General features: G+C 38.1%; 1 protein-coding gene across 2 annotated transcripts in view; it reads right to left on the reverse strand.

Annotated features, from left to right (window-relative positions):
- The window catches only part of arg (arginase), a 180,188-nt gene that overhangs the window by 89,097 nt on the left and 71,160 nt on the right, over positions 1-19,931 (reverse strand). The gene's annotated exons all lie outside the window — the stretch shown is intronic.

Genomic DNA, 19,931 nt, shown 5'->3' on the forward strand with positions numbered 1-19,931 from the left:
GAGTTTGGGAATTATACATCTTATCCTTCTTATAAGTAGACATCTGATTAAAATTAAAAAAACTATAAACAAAAGCAAGAGTGATATAATGACAATGTCAAACTGAGGTCAAACACAAGCAATACAGCTGCTGGGCAGATGCCCTTGGTTGGGCGCCTCCGTAGCCAGGTGGGAAGGAGCAGCAGTGCGTAGCACATGCTTCTTGATTAGACCGGGGTTCGAGCCCGTCACCACCAAATACGGAGTATGCGGAAAGGTCAAGGAATGACCACCGCATATCCCGGAGCAATATGGCCTTAGTTGCTAATGCTCCTAAAAACCAAAAAATAACAATAATAATAGATGCCCTTGGGAAAGTAACACATCTGCAGAAATTAACTACCTGCCAGTGAAATCAACCAGTCCATTGCTAGAGCAATGTTAGTCACATTGAGGCTCTTCTTGTCAGACCAGGACTATATCTGTCCTCTTCCACACCGCATCTACTCATTCACTAGTCATTGTTACTATGCTACGTTCACTGGTAGTGAACAAACTAAAATTAACCTTTCTGTAGTTTTAAGCTAGATTTTGCAGATGTATTTTTTAGTTGCGTAATCATTTGATATTTCAGTTTTTACCACTGTGGTAGCACTTAAAGGACATGATTCCTTCACAGAAACCTAAGAGAATGTGTATCCTTCATAATGAATGGTTGTAAAATATGCATGGCTGAAAAAATTACAGTTGTGCCCCCGTATCTGCTGATTCGGTTACCAGTGGTTAACCATGGGGGAAAAAAATGAAAAAACCTTAACATGTACTACTTGAGTGTCCAATACGATGCTTCCCTTTATATTTTAAGATGTCATGTATGGTTTGGTCACCAATATTATGATGGTTCTTTAAAGATTTAACGGATGCACCGTTTTCAAACTTTTGAATAATTTCAAGTTTTTGTTTAATTTGAAAGCACAACTCTTGCGTTTGCCCACCATTTTCATGATTTCTAAAAAATAAAAAAAATTCCGACATCCCTGACATAAATAACAAAACAAAATTTGTCCTTTTGTGGTGCATTCGACGCAACGCACTAAATCAAACTAAACATTTGGTCACCTCTTTTTTTTTTTTTTTTTTTTTTGAGCGGTATGTTTGAAGGCAGCGGGGGTTGCAAGGTAATATGCATTTGCCCACCATTTTCATGATTTCTAAAAAATAAAAAAAATTCCGACATCCCTGACATAAATAACAAAACAAAATTTGTCCTTTTGTGGTGCATTCGACGCAACGCACTAAATCAAACTAAACATTTGGTCACCTCTTTTTTTTTTTTTTTTTTTTTTTTTTTGAGCGGTATGTTTGAAGGCAGCGGGGGTTGCAAGGTAATACGTACACTAATCTCCCAATGACGTCTTATAACGCCGGTTCTTGTTGCTTATTTACGACTTGCAAAATATCTGTTTATACTTATTCTAGTTATTACTTGAATTTTATGATTTCTGGTTGATTTTTTTTTTTTTTTTTTAATTGGTCTTGAAGTGTCCCAGTTAATGCAATCCCAGTAAATCGAAAGTCTGCTGTACTTTATTATTACTGTATTTAATGTTGGTAATGTCTTACTGTGTCTTTAATTTATCAATTAAACTTTATTATACATATGTATGTACAAGAAAATCGTGTTATATATGGGGTCAGCAGGTGTTCGCTTATATCCGTTGCAGGTCTTGGAATGTATCCCCCACGGATATGGGAGTATTACTGTAGTTGAAAATTCATGAGCATTTTGCAAATCCCAAATTTTTAAAAACTTATAATGTGGTTGTATATGATTTTTTTTTTTTTTTTTCAGCTATATACAGTGTGTATATTCAGCTATACACAGTGTGCTAATTAAATAACAAGACTGACGCTACTACAAAAGTAAAAAAGAATAACACTAATGGCAAAGTAAGGTTATATATTTTCAGAGGAATCACCTCTGATGTATACATACTGCTTACATCTTTTATACAAGTTTTGAAAACACTTCTGGAACTCCTCTTCTGGTACTTCTTTCAGCTGGTTGGTCACTGCAGTCCAGATGTCCTCTATCATCCCACATCACATTCCTTTCATGGCTGTTTTCATTTTGGGGAAGAAAAAGTAATCTGCGGGCATCAAATCCGGTGAAAATGGGGGTGTTCGATGACTGGAATTGATTTTTTGCCAAAAATTTATTGATACTGACGGCAGAACATGTGGGTGCATTGTCATGCCGTTGTTGTTGTTTGGTTTTTAGGAGCATTAGCAACTAGGGTCATATTGCTCCGGGGATATGCGGTGGTCATTCCCTGACCTTTCCACATCCTCCATATTTGGTGGTCACGGGCTTGAACCCCGGTCTAATCAAGAAGCGTGTGCTACAGCTGCTGCTCCTGCCCACCTGGCTACACAGGCAACCATTGTCATGCAACAATAACCAATTTTTGGAGTTGAACATTTTGCGTCTTACCCAACGAATTCAATCCCACAACCTCTTCAAAACCTCCTCATAGAACTTTTTCATGACTGTTGTCCCTAGGGGCACAAATTCCCGATGGATGATGCCTTTGATATCGAAGAAGACAATCAACATGATTTTCACTCAAGATTTTTCTAATCACACTTTTTTCTGACAGGGTGAGGACGGCGAATGCCATTCTGAACTCTGACGTTTTGTCTCGGAATCATATTAAAATACCAAACTCTCATAACCGGTAACGATTCTATTCAAAAATGTTGGGTCATTGTCAACACATGCTAAACTTTTATGTAAACTCTCATAACTCTGCAACACTCTACTCTCTTTTCTCGTTGCTCAAAACTCAAAGGCACCTCCGTAGCCAGGTGGGAAGGAGCAGCAGTGCGTAGCACACGCTTCTTGATTAGACCGGGGTTCGAGCCCGTCACCAGCAAATACGGAGGATGCGGAAAGGTCAGGGAATGATCACCACATATCCCGGAGCAATATGGCCTTAGTTGCTAATGCTCCTAAAAACCAAATAACAAACAATAACAAACGAAACTGAAACTCAAAACGGGAACAAATTTTTCTCTTACCCAGATCTTTTAGAATTTCTCGTACAAATTCCTTACTGCTACCGATCGTCTCAGGAAGCAACCTTGTTGAAATTGATCTGTCTTCAGTCACAATTTTTCTAACCTTTGTGACAATCTCCAGTGCGTGAACAGAGATTGGTCGGCCAGGTCGGGGATCATCCTCTAAGGATTCACATCCTTTACGAAAACGAGAAAACTATTCAAACACTCTTGGTCGAGACAAATATTCATCAGCGTAAACCTTTTTTTAAATCGTCAACAGTTTCCGTAGCACTTTTTCCCAATTTACAATCAAATTTGATAACTTCTCTTTGCTCCATTTTCATTTTTCTGATGACATGTACAAAACTATTATTACTCTGTCTGTCATAAATCACAAACTACTGACTGGAAAGTTTCAACTTGCACTCGTTGGAAAGAGCACACTCTAGCAGATCTAATCATGTACAATTTTGGCCTCTTACGTTAATACTAAACGCAGAGCGCATGCAGTCTCGTTATTTAATTGGCACACTGTGTATATACATCATTATCATCATATGTTCTCTGTCAGAAGTCAATCACATTGCCATCTTTCCCTGCCTCTAACCCCTCTTCCTTCAGCCTCTGTTAAATCATCCAATGTTCCAATTATCATTCTTTCTCATGGTCTCTTGCCCATCCCCTTCTCTTCAATTACATCTTTTAGTAAACTCTTCCCCCTTAGTACATGGTCAATCCAGTTTTTGTTATTTTGCTTATGGCCTTTGTCACTTCTATTTTCCTCCTACTTGCTCAATATTAGTGTGGCCAATATCACTGAAGATACCTTAAGGGCTCAAGGATAATATAGCAACACATTATCTGATGATGTGGGACAAGGTAATACTTGCACACATCTCAAGCGTTCTTATTTGTTACCACAACCAATACTGGCAAGATGTTCTTAGAGAAGAAACATTTCAAAAGGGTGGGAAGCTAAAGCTAGGGAAACAAACAAAAATAACTTGAAGAATACTAATACTTAGTCTTAACTGTGTTTACAGTAATGTCAGGAGTGCTGTCAATAAAATGAGTGAATTTGAATTCTTGGTTAGGGCAACTAATGCTGACATAACAGAGCTAACAGAAACATGGTGTCACCCAAAAAATATATGTACATATATTTTAAAAAGATAGGGAAGATAGAAGGGGTTGATGGGGTCATAATTTCTTATCAAAAAAAAAACTGCCTCAGTGTGAAAAGAGCTTTTGCAGATTCAAAAGTTATGCCTGCCAGCACAGAATCTGTGTGGTGTGAGTTAGTGGGAAGCAAAGATATAATGAGAGTCCCTACATGTATATGGAATGGGTGAGCAAGTGTGAGTGTCTTATTATCGGTTATTTCAATTTTCCCCTAATAATGTAGGGTAACTCAACATGGGGAAACAAAATTTTAAATAAACTAGATAATTATTTGTACCAGCATGTTAGAGAAAATACCAGTGGTAAGAGAAAATACCAGTGGTAAGAGAAAATACCAGTGGCATGTTAGAGAAAATACCAGTGGTAATAGTAGGGCTGATCATTACTCACAAATTGGATGACATTGCAGAGATCACAAGAGTGGACAGGAACCACTGATAGATAGTGATCACACAGTCATTAGTACAAGCAGATTGCAGAGGGAGGGTGCATACATTACAATTAAGGAACACCTTTAAAGCAGTAATCACAGAAGCCATGAATGCATATATACCATTAATCCAGCAGTAACATCCTGTCCCCTGACAAGAAGCTGGAAAATATTTAATCCTGATGACTCACTGGTTGGGGATTAGTAGTTGATTCCTTTTTTTTTTTTTTTAAGTCTGTTCAATAGGCACTTAGCATATACGTATGCCAAGCACCTATTGTCTTTACCATGCCCATCTGTCCACATTTATCAAAGAGACTCCAGATAAATGGATTTTCATGAAATTTCGTATTTGGAATTGTTAAAAATATTTGTTGAGTTAAACCAAATTTCATTAAAATTGGACAAATACAAATTTGACAATTATTATTATTTTTTTTTTTCCAGAGAGTTTGTTTGAAAAAAAGAAATTCACAGATTAAATGTAATTTTGTAGTTTTAATGCAGTATTGTTAGCTTTAGACAATCTATGAATGCTTTTTTTTTATGCAAGACTCATGAACATGGTGTCATTGATGAAGAGATACATATATACAGGCAAAAAAACAGACTTAAAAAAAAAAAAAAAAAAAAGGGAGGAGAATAATAAATATTATACAGTTGCTAAATGTCTAAGTTTAAGGAATAGAAACTTACAGTTTTATTAAGTGTTCTATAAAGTTTTATCTTAGTAATTAATTAATTAATAAGGAGATTTACTATTTATAAAGAGATATACTATTTACTTTTCATTTCTATTAATGAAAGAAATAAAAAATTATTTAATTTAAAAAAAAAAAATCAAACGTGTGTGTGTGTTTATTTATTTGTGCATTAGTTGCTATGGCTATAGTGTGCCTGAATCAAACATGCCTGAAATGTAATGCACTGAGTACATGTAATATGCAGTTGTCATATCCAAAAATGAAGAGTAAAATAGCATTGAGAGAGAGAAGAAATGGTTAATCAAACACCAGTGATGTAAAATTACGTGTACAAGGCACACATCAGTGTTCGTGATAAAGCAAAATGGTCGACTCCACAATTGGGTGGATGCAAGTGACCTAATGTGATTCGTAATGGGGCTTGCAGTAGTAATATACACCACAGATAAAACAATCAGCATTATACTTCACAATTGCATGAGGGCCAATTTGATTTGACAGCAAGGTAAGACCACCAGCTCATACTTATCTAGAACAGGAGAAGAGTAATCAAGCGGAGACACCTTGCTAGGATTCTACATGCACATCATAATCAACATGCACAACTCCATGGTCAGAAACTTTAGTCCACTATTTCCAGAATGAAGCCCTGTCCCCATCCTATTACTTCAGCAAGGCAGCTTTGGTTATCATAGTAAATGTCCTGATTGTGAGTTACATCATTGAGACTGCCAGTATATTGTAAACAAAATTTTAAATAAACTAGATAATTATTGAGGGGGGGCCTAATCTACAACAATAATTTTAATCACACTGACAGTGTTGAACACCACTGCAATAAGCAACGCAACCCTGATCCCTGCTGAAATCTCCAAACTGACTGCTCATGTGACTTCTGCCAGTGCTTGTGGCACCTCATATTTCTATAGCAGGCCCCATTATGAATTGAAATAGAGGGACTTACATCGACCCAATTATGGAGTCTATCATCTTGTAATACGAGCTTTGGCAAGTGCCTTCTGCAGGGTGATTTTCTATTCATCATAGCATTTTATTCATCTGAAGAGCATAAAATATTGTTCAGAAACAGAAATTAACACTTGAACTATATTTAGCAGTATTGTAAAATTCATGTCACACACACACACATTCAAATATGGCATGAATTTTCAAATCCTCCACATTTATCAATAAAGTGGTGCAGTCAGAATGTGAAGTTGCAAAACCTACTTCTACATTTCCTCCAACACAAAAAATTTCATCTTCAATTACTTTCATCAGTGCAGGAATGGTTTGTAGATTCTTCTGGAATACACTGTATTGACCCGAGAGATAAAAATCACACAAGTTTAAAGATGCCAAACTGAACATGTTCACATTTGGTATTAGTGGCTGGTTTAGCTGAATTTTGTAAGAATGTGGAGATAAGTCACTTCCATAAATCTTCCTTATGTGCTGCTTTTTGAGTTTTTTTTTTTTTTTTAGGAGCATTAGCAACTAAGGCCATATTGCTCCGGGATATGCGGTGGTCATTCCCTGACCTTTCCGCATCCTCTTATTTGGTGGTGACGGGCTCGAACTCTGGTCTAATCAAGAAGTGTGTGCTATGCACTGCTGCTCCTTCCTACCTGGCTACGGAGGCGCCTCCTTATATGCTGTAAGACACCCTAACCTGTTGTCAAAGTTTACACCAACTCTTCCTTGGGCTTTTTAGAAAGATTTCCCAACTTCATCAACCCTATCTGTCATTCTTAATGGTGTTTGTTGGCCTGCATGACGTTCCCTTTCATTTAAACCACTGTTGTTCTCACAATCTGATCTACTATTCTCATTCCTGTAGTGTTCCTTAATAACAAACACTTTTTGCTCAATGCTTTACACTGCTATTTTCTTCATATAAAATGGAAAGTATACAACACTGCCAAAACTTTCTCCATGGAGTAAAGCCCCGGGGCTCACATCTGGTGAGTATAGGCTTGGCACACCCAGGGTCCTGAGCTGGATATCATCATTCTTCTCTTTCTTGATGATTCCTTTTTACTTTTGACTCTCTCTCTCTCTCAGGGTAACTCGGGAATTTTTTTTTTTTTTTTTTTTTTTTTTTTGGCTGGTGCAGCATAAGCCTCAGGCTTCCTTGCACCATGTAGCTAATAATAATAATATTAATAATAATAATAATCATGTCGGTGGCACGAAAAATTTGAAGCTTGCAAAACCACAGAGAAAAGAAATGTACAATGAGCAATTCCACATTGCCAGTGTCTGATCAATCACTTCTTCTTCTTCACCTGTTTTTTTCTTTTAATATAAACACTATTGCACCCAGTCATTCCTGGCATATGACAACCAAGTATTATGTAAATACCCTCTGGTATTTTATACTGCTACATGCTGTACATTCTTTTAAGTTGATAAAGAGGCACTCCATCTTGAAAGCACCATATTATTTTATTTTATTGTTTTATTCATACACTGATGAGCCAAAACTATATGACCAGTGAGTCATTATGCAAATCGAAGTAATTGCAGGTGAACTAAGCTGCGTGCACAGGTTGGGACATGGTATAAAAAACACCTGATATTGAGCTCCGTTAATCAGTGTTACTCTTGTTCTTCAGATGGGAAAGGCAGCGGACTTAAGCGAGTTTGAAGGCCAAATTGTAATTGACAGACAACTGGGTCAGAGCATATCCGAAATGGCACGGCTGGCAGGGTGCTCACGGTCAGCCATAGTAAATACCTACCAAAAGTGGACCAAGGAAGGAAAACCCACGAACCACCAGCGAGGTGTTGGACGACTATGGCTCATCGATGCTCAACGTGAGTGAAGGCTCTCCTGGGTGGTATGTGGCAACAGAAGGGTGACTGTGGCACAACTAGCCGGTAATTGGAATGCTGGCGATGGGAGTATGTGTCACAACATACAGTACATCAAACCCCTGCTGAAAACGGGTCTGCGTAGCCCAGGCTACTCCGAGTGCCTGTGCTAACCATGGTTCACTGGCGACAGCACCTACAATGGGCACGCGAGCATCAAAACTGGACCTTGAGTGATTGGAAGAAGGTCATCTGGTCCGATGATTCACATTTCCTGTTGCACCATGTGGACGACAGGGTACGTGTGCATCGTTTACCTGGGAAAGTGATGGCACCTAGATGCACCATGGGATGAAAACAAGCGGGTGGCAGCAGTGTCATGCTTTGGGTGATGTTCTGCTGGGATATCCTGGGTTCAGTCATCCATGTGCCGGGCACTCTATATGATGTCTACCACCTACCTAAACATCATTGCTGACCAAGTACACCCTTTCATGGCAACAATCTTCCCCTCTGGTGGTGCCATCTTTCAGCAGCCACACAGCCCAGATTGTTCAAGACTGGTTTGCGGAACATAAGGAAGACTTCCAGGTATTGCCCTGGATTCCAAATTCCTCAGACATCAATCCCATCGAGCATCCGTGGTTTGTGTTGGAACAGCAACTCCGATCTGCGGCATCTCAACCACAGACCTTATAGGAGTTAAAGAATCTTCTGGTTACGTGTTGGTACCCAGATACCACAAGCCACATTTAGAAATCTTGTAGCATCCATGCCTTGCTGGGTTCGAGCTGTTTTGGCTGCACGTGGAGGACCAATATCATATTAGGTAGGTGGTTATAATGTTTTGGCTCATTAGCGTATATCTTATTAGTTTTATCTTTACTTAACATTTATTCTAGTTATTGTTTTATTCATGTTTATGTAACATTGCATTCATTACATTTTTTATTTTAACTCTTCTCTTTGTAAATCATTACAAAATTCTTTCATGTCATATTTCCTACTCAATGCCAAGGCCTTTTTCCTAATAATTGTAATTTATGATTATTGTTCAAAAGAGACAGGATTGGAAGTGGGATCCATCAGGGATCAGTGTTTAAACAGCTTCTGTTATTGATTGTCTTAAATGATGTCAGTTAAGAGAGTCTGTCATTCAAGTGGCTGTCCTTGCAGGACGACTTGGATAGGCTTCAGGGATGGTCAGTAAGTTGCAGCTATATTTTAATGTTGGAGAATACAAGATTTTGCATTTGAGAAACAATAACCTTGAAACAACTTACATATTTGGAGTGGTTGAATTATAAATGGTCTACCATAACACACAAATCTCTTTCTTCCAATAGAAAAGAAAGGGATTTGGGAGGTTATGATACAAGCAGACAAAGTTTTCTGTGCAGTGCAGACAAGTGGCAAGGAAGGGCCCATGTGTCCTACTGATGATTTACTGTGTAACTGAGTATTCTATATTATTATTATTAGTCATATGGTGCAAGAAAAAAATTCCTGAGTTACCCTGACAGAGAGAGAGAAAGAAAGAGAGAGAGAGAGAGAGAGAGAGAGAGAGAGAGAGAGAGAGAGAGAGAGAGAGAGAGAGAGAGAGAGAAAGTGTCAGAGTCAGAAGTAGAAGGGAATCACCAAGAAAGAGAAGAATGATGATATCCAGCTCAGGACCTGGGTGTGCCAAGCCCACACTCACCAGATGTAAGCCCCTGGTATATGTGTATTATGTGTGTGTTCACAAACCAACTGAAAAACTTACAATAACTCATATTGGGGAAGCCCTACTCCTATTTTGGATAATTAGAACCTTAAATAAAGAGGACTTTAGAAATTGTTCTGGTGTGTAATCAAAATAGCTGCTATAATCTCATAGAAGATTGCAGAGATAGGGAAGTTATAATTCTACTGTATATGGCAGCTGTGAATACTCTGCTCAGATATGAAAATATATCCAGAATAACTTTTTTAAAAAAAGACAGACAATGCAAGTGGTGAGATTGACTAAATGGCACTCATATGGGGAAGGACTTCAAATATTTGAGCTAAAGAGCTCGGTAAGCTGATATCTCAGAGGGATCTGATTGAGGATTAAATGGCTTGGGGGAGAGTAGAATGAATAAAGTTTAAATAATTTTTACAGTGTTATGTGATACTAAATCTGGGTATAAATCCAAATTGAGAAGGAAAAATTATAGACTGGAGGGAATTGTAGAAAGTCTTTTAGCCAGCATGTTATTAATCATTGGAATAAGTTGCCCTTGTGGATCATTTAGGTTGACAGTTTGGGAAATTTGAAGGCTTGCTGGATCAATAGCTACAAGAAGAAAGAACCACATTTATTTTTATTTTTTTTTTAGCTGGTGCAGCAAAAGCCTCTTGTTTCCTTGCATTATATGGCCTAATATTATAGAGGTTTTGTATTTCCACAAAATGTAAATTCCTCTGGTATTCCTTATCAGTGTATTGTGGGTTTTTTTTTTAAGTGACAATAAAAGTATTATAATAATTAATACAGATAGTTAAGTTCTAAGCAGATAATCAGTATTCTATCCACCAGTAGTTATTGATTAGCGTCTAAAATATTCTATCCACCAATCAATAACAGCAATATATCATGCATTTTTTTTGCAATGCCTTGCAATGACTAAAAAGAAAATAATCATTAAAAGAAATGCAAATAACGTCAGGATTCATGACATAAAAACAACTAAAACTAAAGCACATTAAATAAACAAAAAAAGCACATATGCAGCAGGAACAAAATCTTCTAAAGTGGAAGATGAATTAATTGCAACTTCATATCCTGAACTTGAGATATATATATAATCTTTATAGTATACAAACGTGGTATATACAATAGACCCTTCACAGCAGTAATGCCAGGGGTTTTACACTGGCTAGTGGACAATAGCCTTGGGGGGGATGAGGCACACATCGAAGTTCAGGCTCATTCCCCAGAGCCAACAATAGAATCAGTGTCAGATTATTTATAGGATATTATGCTTTTGACAGCATTTACAATGAATTAATAAAGATATTCATAAATACATTCATATTTAGCATATTTACATTTGTATTATATTTATATTAATATTATATTCATAAAGATATTCTTGACTTTATTCACAACAATATATTGGGCATTATTTTGCTGCCCTTATCAATGTTCACTTTGCCTGGCCAAGGTCAGCCTTTTAAGGATCTGTCTTCGGTACCTTCGATCCTTTGCAAACCTACAGAGGTCTCCGTCAATTGAAAGGATTGTGGGGAGCATCTCCCTGGGGAGAAAGCAGTCACTGAGCATTAGTATGTTATAGTGGGCTTTGAGCGTGGGAACTGACCTCAGTCTGGGGAGAGGGATCCTCCAGCCACACAGTTCCCATATGCTTGGCTCTGAGATCATTCCGGTTGTCATTTTGACAGCGAGAACAAGGCGTTTTTCAAATACAAGATCTGGAAGTCGGGCAAAATTAAGTGACATCGCCATCGCAGTTGTCCTTTGCTGGGGTGGACGACAATGTTTTTGCGTGATCCAACGAAAGAGCCAGTATTCGGCGGAGTACACGCGTTTGATGTTGGTAGGGGCCGCAGACACCCAAATTTCTGAGGCACATAATATGACGGAGTACACTGAGGTGTATATGTACCGACGAGTCACATCCAAATCCCTAACGTGGAGCAGTTGTTGTTTTGTGGTCCAGCGCATTTGACAGAATTTTGCTGAGCTTGTCAGTGTGGAGGTTGAAACTCAGTTTACAGTCGAAGACGACTTCCAAGTCTGTATGCATCTTGACCACTGGGAAGGGAATGCCGTCTAGAGAGGCTTGGATTTCAGTGGGTTGGCGCTTCAGAGAAAAGACAATTTGTGCTGATTTGGCAGGGTTAATGAGGAGGCCAAATTGATGGAGATAGGATCCTAAGTTATGTAACTTTTCACAGATCTTTTTATTGATGTTTGAGAGATGTTCGCCGGCGTTAATCTGAGTATATATCTTAATATCATCGGCATATAGCAGAGTATGTCTTCTCTCTGTTACACAAACGGAAGAATAACTGCGATGAATAATGCTCCGGAGAGAACTCCGCCTTGGGGAACTCCTGCAGTGATCTTTCTCCAGATTGTGTGTTGATCCGCTTTAAGAAGAATGGTTCTCTCAGAAAGCAGGGCTGTGATAAACCACAACATGTCACCTTTTATGTAGAAGTAGTTATCTAGGAGGTGAACAAGTGAGGGGATACTGATGGAGTCGAAAGCAGCTTCCAGGTCGATGTAGGTGACAGAAAGCTCTGCTTTAGCTTCTAGTGCACTGAGAATGGTGTTGGTTATCGATGTTAAATTGGTGACTGTGGATCTACCTGGAATGCCATAGTGAATCTGTGGGGGTTTGTGAGGCATGATTTGATTGGTGATGGTGGAAAGTAATGTCTTCTCCATGAGCTTCAAGAGGCTGGAAGAATGAGAGATTGGCCTGAACTGTTTAATGAGGGTTGCAGATTGGCATTTAGGGTGTGACCTCACAGCATATCTATTCCAGAGAGGGGGAAAGTAGTGCTGTGTTAATACACGGTTAAAAATTGATAGTAGTGGATCGATGATAAACGAGCTAAGACATTTAATCATGAATTGTGGCACAAGATCGGGGCCTGCAGTTGCAGTGGGTGGCAGTCCATTTATAGCAGTTATAAGCTGCTTCCTGGTGATGCGAACGGTGGCGAGCATATCAGTAGGGACGTTGTTGATGGGTAAGTTGTCTAGATGCATCGGGGCCACAGTGTTTGAGAACTGTGCAACGTGGTCCATCCACAGTTCAAGGTCCAGTGTCTTAGGAATTCCTGTGTGCTGAGAGTCATAAAACGATTTGCCTTTTCGTAGGGTTGAATTTAAATGCTTTTTAATTGCAAATATTTTCTGATGGTTGAAAACTGCTCGGGCTCTGGAGAAGGCAATATGATCTTGTATAGCACCTGATACGCACTGCTGCTCCTGCCCACCTGGCTACAGAGGTGTCACATAAGAGATGGAAAGGATCCATCTCTTATATGGCCCCAGTCTAATCAAGATTCTTGATTAGACCGGAGTTCGAGCCCATGACCACCAAATACGGAGGATGCGGAAAGGTCAGGGAATGACCACCGCATATCTCTGGAGCAATATGGCCTTAGTTGCTAATGCTCTTAAAAAACCAACATCTCTTATGCAGATTTTGTTTTTCTTGAAAGCTGCTGTTCAATGCTGGTGGTCACCAAGCTCTTGAACAGGGAGTGATGCAAACGGACTTTGTAGCACTATAACTTGCAATGGTTTGAATCCATCTGGTCATGAGGTCCACAGCTAGCTCGAGGTCACAATTATTGAGAGCCTCTCAAGGTATCGAGGATGCAGCTTTGAGACATCGTGGTGGATCAATGAATTTGGGTGCTGTGATGTCTTTTTTCTTTTTTGAATATCGAAGTTAGGTGCGACTGAGTGCAGGAGTATGGCAATGGGTTCGTGATCAGATTGAAATAGATTGTGAGAACTGTCTTCGAGGTCGCATGGTGCTGAAGAGAATATCAAATCCAAGAGATTAGATCCTCTCGTGGGGTGGCAGTTAAGTAGGCTGATACCCAATGAATCCATACTGCTAATGAGTCTACTACTAAGATGTGTGAGAGGCAGATGATTGAAATCTCCACAAATAATGCGTTTAGCAGAGGAGTGGAGGTGATTTACTAGCCAGTGGATCACATCTTCAATGATGTTACTGTTTGGGCCTGGTGGAATGTATACTGTTGCTATGTCTATCAGGATGTACCCTCCTATCCAGTAGCGTAGGAATGCCTTGGCATTGGGGCAGGTGCCATGGGTGCCGGTATCAGAAGGGCGCCACTGACAGACCACATCAGTTCCGTGCCAAGCTGTTTCGATGCCCAAGGCTAGCTGATGAAATGGCGACCCCGAGATGATGTCGCATCAGAATGTGAGCAGAGGGCAGGGTCAAATTAATTTTCGCCAAATGGTGTGTTTTCAGAGGGTGGGGTTAAATTAATTTTTGCCAAATGGCGTGTTTTCAGAGGCCGAATCAAGCCTATATGCATCCTTAAACCTGAGTACATACTGCATATCAGAATAGATCTATTCGCTGCCCGAACGTAATTTTGAAGGAACCAATCAGGCAATTGCTTCATCAGCGCATGCACAGCAGTTCGCAATTCACACATTGTGTACGTTTTATGATACTGAATAAGTTAGAAGTTACAAATAATGTGTGTATAGCATTTTTGTATTGTATTGTTTTGTATTTTGAATATTGTGATTTATAATATAATAAAACCTCCCCAGGAACGCCATCGATTAAAGTGCAAAGTAGGACAAAACCCCCTTAAAGTAAAACATGAAAAAAGCCCCCATTTTTTCCCGTTTTCGGTCTTTAAACACCATAGAGGGGATCTTTAGAAATAGAAAAAAAAAAACTAAAATTTGAATAATGACGTAATCCTGAAAAATATTATAATCTTTGCCTGTGTTGGTTCACTCTACTTGATCATTTTTTTTTGTCTACCTGAATAATTCTCCAAAAGTGACCCGATGCACTCATGTCACCATTTAGTAATCATGTGACCTCACTTTGTATCTCAGCAGCCTGCCAGGGGTTAAATCAGAATTAAACTCAAGTTGGCGAGGGCAAGTCAGGTGTTTATATAAGGCTACTAGATTTAACCTGAGGCATCAGTTCCACTTCAGCTACCATAGTGTTAATGTCTGTGGCATTATACCGTTGTTGTGAGCTTTGTAGCGTTTTTAAAAATTGGTTATACTCTTTCAGTGACCTGAAAAATCTGTCTTTCTTCAATCACCATGGAGATCATCAAGAATAATAAAGGAGGTTCTAAACTGTGCACAGAAAGCTACTTATACACAAAGAAGAGCTCAAACAGTAGACGAATAAGTTAGGAATGTTCACAGAGGAATGCACTTTCTTGCAAAGGTTTTGCTCATACAGATTTGGACAAGGTGAAGCAACTACTTTCTGTGACTGAACACAGCCACGACCCAGTTCCTACCAAGGTTAAAGCAGCCGAAGTAGGGAGCACCATAAAGACAGCTGCTTTGACCAACAGAGTCAGATCTGCATATATTGTTGCACACGCCATATGTCAACAACCACTTGAAGTCTATTGTGCCACTTGATTGGCTAAACTCTCTGAAAAGTAACATTCAATGTTTACAGAAAGGAGCATTTCCAAAGGACCTAACACTTGTTGTTGCATCCAGCCACCAGCCTTCCTGATGGACTACTTCCAGTATTCATGAGAAAGATTCCTCCCAATTCCACCACAGTTATGGAATGTCCATCAGGCAACCATTGATTGATGAGGAGGCTCACACCAACGACCTATGCAAGAGTTGGAATTTTGCTTTCCATGGGCCTGTGGGGCATGACCACCCAACCATCTGGAAGGCCACTGAAAGTATTAGAAAGGATCAGGTGGCATCAACAGCCCTGATTAAGGATTCTCATGGTAAGCCTCCAAGAACACGTCAAACGTGCCACAAAGGAGTATCAACAGCGTTTGAAGAACCTTTGTGAATAAGAGAAAGACCTTGAAGGAATTTCTGAATGGCGTGGGTCACAGCATCAGGTGGAAGAAAAATGAACTTTAAATAAACCTTAACACTTGAGATTTTCATTATTGTGTCTTATTTGTTTGATTTTTTATAGATACAGTATGTTCCTTTTATTATGTTCATTTTTATGATTGTGTAAATAAATTCGTTCTTCTGTAAAGCAGTGAGCGATAGATTTATAATGTAAAGTATTAGAGCAGTGCAATACTTATAATGCCTTTCTTACTGCAGGCTTATGACATAATGCAGAGGTTCCCAAACTTTCTCAAAGAGGTTCCCAAACTAAAATCAAAGGGTACGGTACAATGGATATTGTACCATAGCCTTTATATCAGGCCCGAGCAAACTATGGCCCGCCGCACATTTTTGTGCGACCCGTGAGCTTTAATTGTATTTACTTATTTTATGCCTTTTGCGACGGCTTTTTGAAAAATAAATTTGTATACGTAATATATTATAGAATTTGTCGACTTGTAAATTGTTTTATCATCTCTGTATTGTTCAAATTGAGATAGAATTTGAAATTGTGCACGAACCGGAGCGAGCCAACGGGCGCTTTTATAACAGTATAAATCTTCGGTTATCATCTTGGTGCTAGTAGTGATAAACTAACCGCATGAAACTATGGTAACAGACAACCGGTGATGACGACAATGACTTTGCTGCGGTGGTGGAGTAATAGAATAGGACTGCTGACCGGCCGCAGTTCCAATCTGTTTTTTCTGACAGTCATCCTGCAGTTAGTTTTTTTGCATTATCTTTGGTTATCATCTTGGTGCCAGTAGTGATAAAAATAATATTTACGCCCTTTTAAAAATGAATAAAAAAGGAAAAATTCAACAAGAGCATCGTGTCTTCAATGAAGAGTGGAACACAAAATATTTTTTTGCTAACATAAATAACAAGCCTATTTGTCTCATCTGCCGGGAGAGTGTCTCAGTGTTGAAAGAGTACAATATTAAAAGACATTTCACTACTAAACATGGTGCCAATTTAACTCCAGAAGCAAGAAAGAAAACTGCTAATGGATTGATTCAAAATTTAACTAGAAAAAAAAATATGTGTTTACGCGGGTAACTGAGGAAAAAGAAGCTACTGTAGAGGCAAGTTTCGTTTTCTCATATAATTGCAAAAATCAACAAGCCTTTTTCTGATGGAGACTATATTAAAGAATGTAATGACTGAAGCTTGTGGAATTATATGTCCTGACATTAACCACAAATTTGAGAATATAAGTTTATTTCGGCGAACCGTAGTAAGAAGAATTGAATATATCGATACAAATTTGAATGAGCAATTATTATCAGTATTAGAATCCATAACATGGTACTCGATAGCTCTCGACGAAAGTAACGACCAAAAGAATACTGTGCAGTTATTAATTTTCATACATGGATGTACCTCTAATATTGAAATTACTGAAGAGCTTCTTTCAATGGAATCTCTTGAAGACCAAACAACGGGAGCTGATATATTTGAAAAAGTTTAAAAATGCTTAACAAGATATAATTTACAATGGAACAAAATGAAAGCATAACAACTGAGAGAGCACCAAGTTTCAGGTAAAAACGTTGGAGCGTTAAAGAAAATTCAGGATAAAATTTGTGAAAATTATCCTGTTTGTTATGTTATTTGGATTTTTAGGAGCATTAGCAACTAAGGCCATATTGCTCCGGGATATGTGGTGGTCATTCCCTGACCTTTCCGCATCCTCCGTATTTGGTGGTGACGGGCTCGAACCCCGATCTAATCAAGAAGCGTATGCTACGCACTGCTGCCCCTGCCCACCTGGCTATGGAGGCGTGCGAAAATTATCCTGATTATAATTTAATTACAATTCATTGTATTATACATCAACAAGTATTATGTAAAAATGTGTTAAAAGTTGAACATGTCACATCTTGTATTATTAAACTAGTAAATTTAATACGATCGAGGGGCCCGAAACACAGACAATTCGTTAATTTTCTTCAAGATACTGAATCCAAGTACACAGATATTCCTTATCATAGCCAAATTCGATGGCTTAGCTTAGGAAAAGTTCTTCGGCGGGTATGGGATCTTAAAGATGACGTCATTCTATTTTTAAAACTGAAAAATATTACAGACTTTCCCGAATTAACTGATAATAACTGGATTTGTGATTTTGCCTTTACCCTGGACATCGTGACACACTTAAATACTTTCAACAACGTGTTACAAGGGAAAAATTTATAAGCCCATGATATGGTAAAAAGTTTGAATGGATTTAAATTAAAACTTCAGTTGTTCCTTCGACATTTATTAATTAACAAGGTAGACCACTTTCCAACCATGAAGTTGCTGAAGATTCCAGAAAATAAATTTGAAAAAGATTGTGAAATTATCAACGTTTTGAATGATGACTTTTCATGAAGATTTGGCGACTTTCGTAAAATTGAGACAAGTTTGGCAATAGTGACCCATTTTCAATAGAAATTGATAGTGCACTGAGTGAACTACAGCTTCAGATTATAGATCTGCAGTGTGATACCGATTTAAGGGAATTGCACCATCATGAGAAAATCTGTAAATTTTACAATACTCTTAATTCGGACAAATTCGACGAACTTCAAGATTTTGCCTGAAAAATGTTGGTTATTTTTGGATCAACCTACATATGCGAACAAACAATTTCCATCATGAATCTAAATAAAAATTCTTTACGATCAAGCATCACCGATGAACATTTACAAAAATGCTTTAAGAATCTCAACTACAAAATTAACACCCAAAATTAAAAAAAAATGGTAAAAGATGTAAAACAGTTCCATTCATCTCATTAAATTCTTGGTTGTTAGAGAATAATTTTTTTATGTTATATTTCTTCTTCATGATAACAAATAATATATATCTAAAAATAGTATTTTACGTGCAGCCCGCCTTCTTTTTGAATTCCTAATGTGGCCCTTCAGCCAAAAAGTTTGCCCAAGCCTGCTTTATATTATACTGTTTTTATAATGAAATAAATATATAAATTTCAAAAAAAGAATAAAAATAATAATAACTTTAAGTAACTTAAACCCAAATTACACAGCACCCCAAGAATGTTGGGGTGCCATGTAATTTGAACAAGAATGCGGCACCCCAACTGAAAATGACTGACATAACGTATGTAATATTTTATATGTCAGAAAAGTCTTCATAAACTATAAATAATAAGAATAAATATTACGATTTCAAAATTTCGTATTATTGTTTGTCCCAGGGGTTTTTTTGTCCCATAGTGTTTTTTCCCTAGGAGTGTCTTGCCCCAGGGTATTCTATCCTACACTGCTCCTAAACATAGTGTTAAGTACTTATCCTGTCATTAATGGCCGATGTTTCAACAAATAGTGGAAATACAAAAATGAAGGTATTGAAAAAAATAATGGAAATGGTTATTTTATTGCAAAAACAAAGATGCAATATATTGTTTTCCGTGCCTCTTATTTGTATCTGGCACAAATAATGAACCATTTTGCAGCTCAGATAGATTTAAGAACTGGAAACAAGTAAATCCAAACATTCTATTTCATGAGAATTCGTTACAACACAACCAATTTCACAAAATGGAAATTGGTAGGAAAGGGTCTTCAAAAATGTGGACTAATTGACGATGTTGCACAAGCAGCACTAAGAAGCAAAATTTCGAAATGGTGCCATATACTGAAAATAATATTAAAATGTATATTGTTCTGTGCTGAAAATAATTTGACATTTCGTGGACAAGTTCCTTAAACAGAGGTCCGATTGTACTTATTATTTATTATGATTTTACCAATTCTCGAAAAAAGGTGCGTAGCCATGAAATTGACAAGGGTGCCAAAAACCTAGCTACGCCTCTGCTCCTATCAAGCAGCTCTGAGCACTCTCTCAAGATGTGAAGTTACCATATTTAGTGTTTGCCATTCTGACAGGAACCTCTTATCTATTATTACCCAGACTACGATATCCCTCATTTATATTTTTAGGCAGAGTGGGTTGCTCTACCGTGTGAAATTTCCAGGTTGTTGGGCATATTATACAGAAGAATGGGGTAGGAGGTCTGAGGACTGTGTACTTGAACATAAAGGCCTTCATCCTTTATAGTGGCAACTTTGATCTATCTGAGCATTACTGATTTCAACAATGTGACTAAATTTGA

This window comes from Mastigoproctus giganteus, chromosome 8, assembly GCF_048544385.1.
Source record: "Mastigoproctus giganteus isolate SK-2022 chromosome 8, ASM4854438v1, whole genome shotgun sequence".
In the NCBI taxonomy this organism is placed as follows: Eukaryota; Metazoa; Arthropoda; class Arachnida; order Uropygi; family Thelyphonidae; genus Mastigoproctus; species Mastigoproctus giganteus.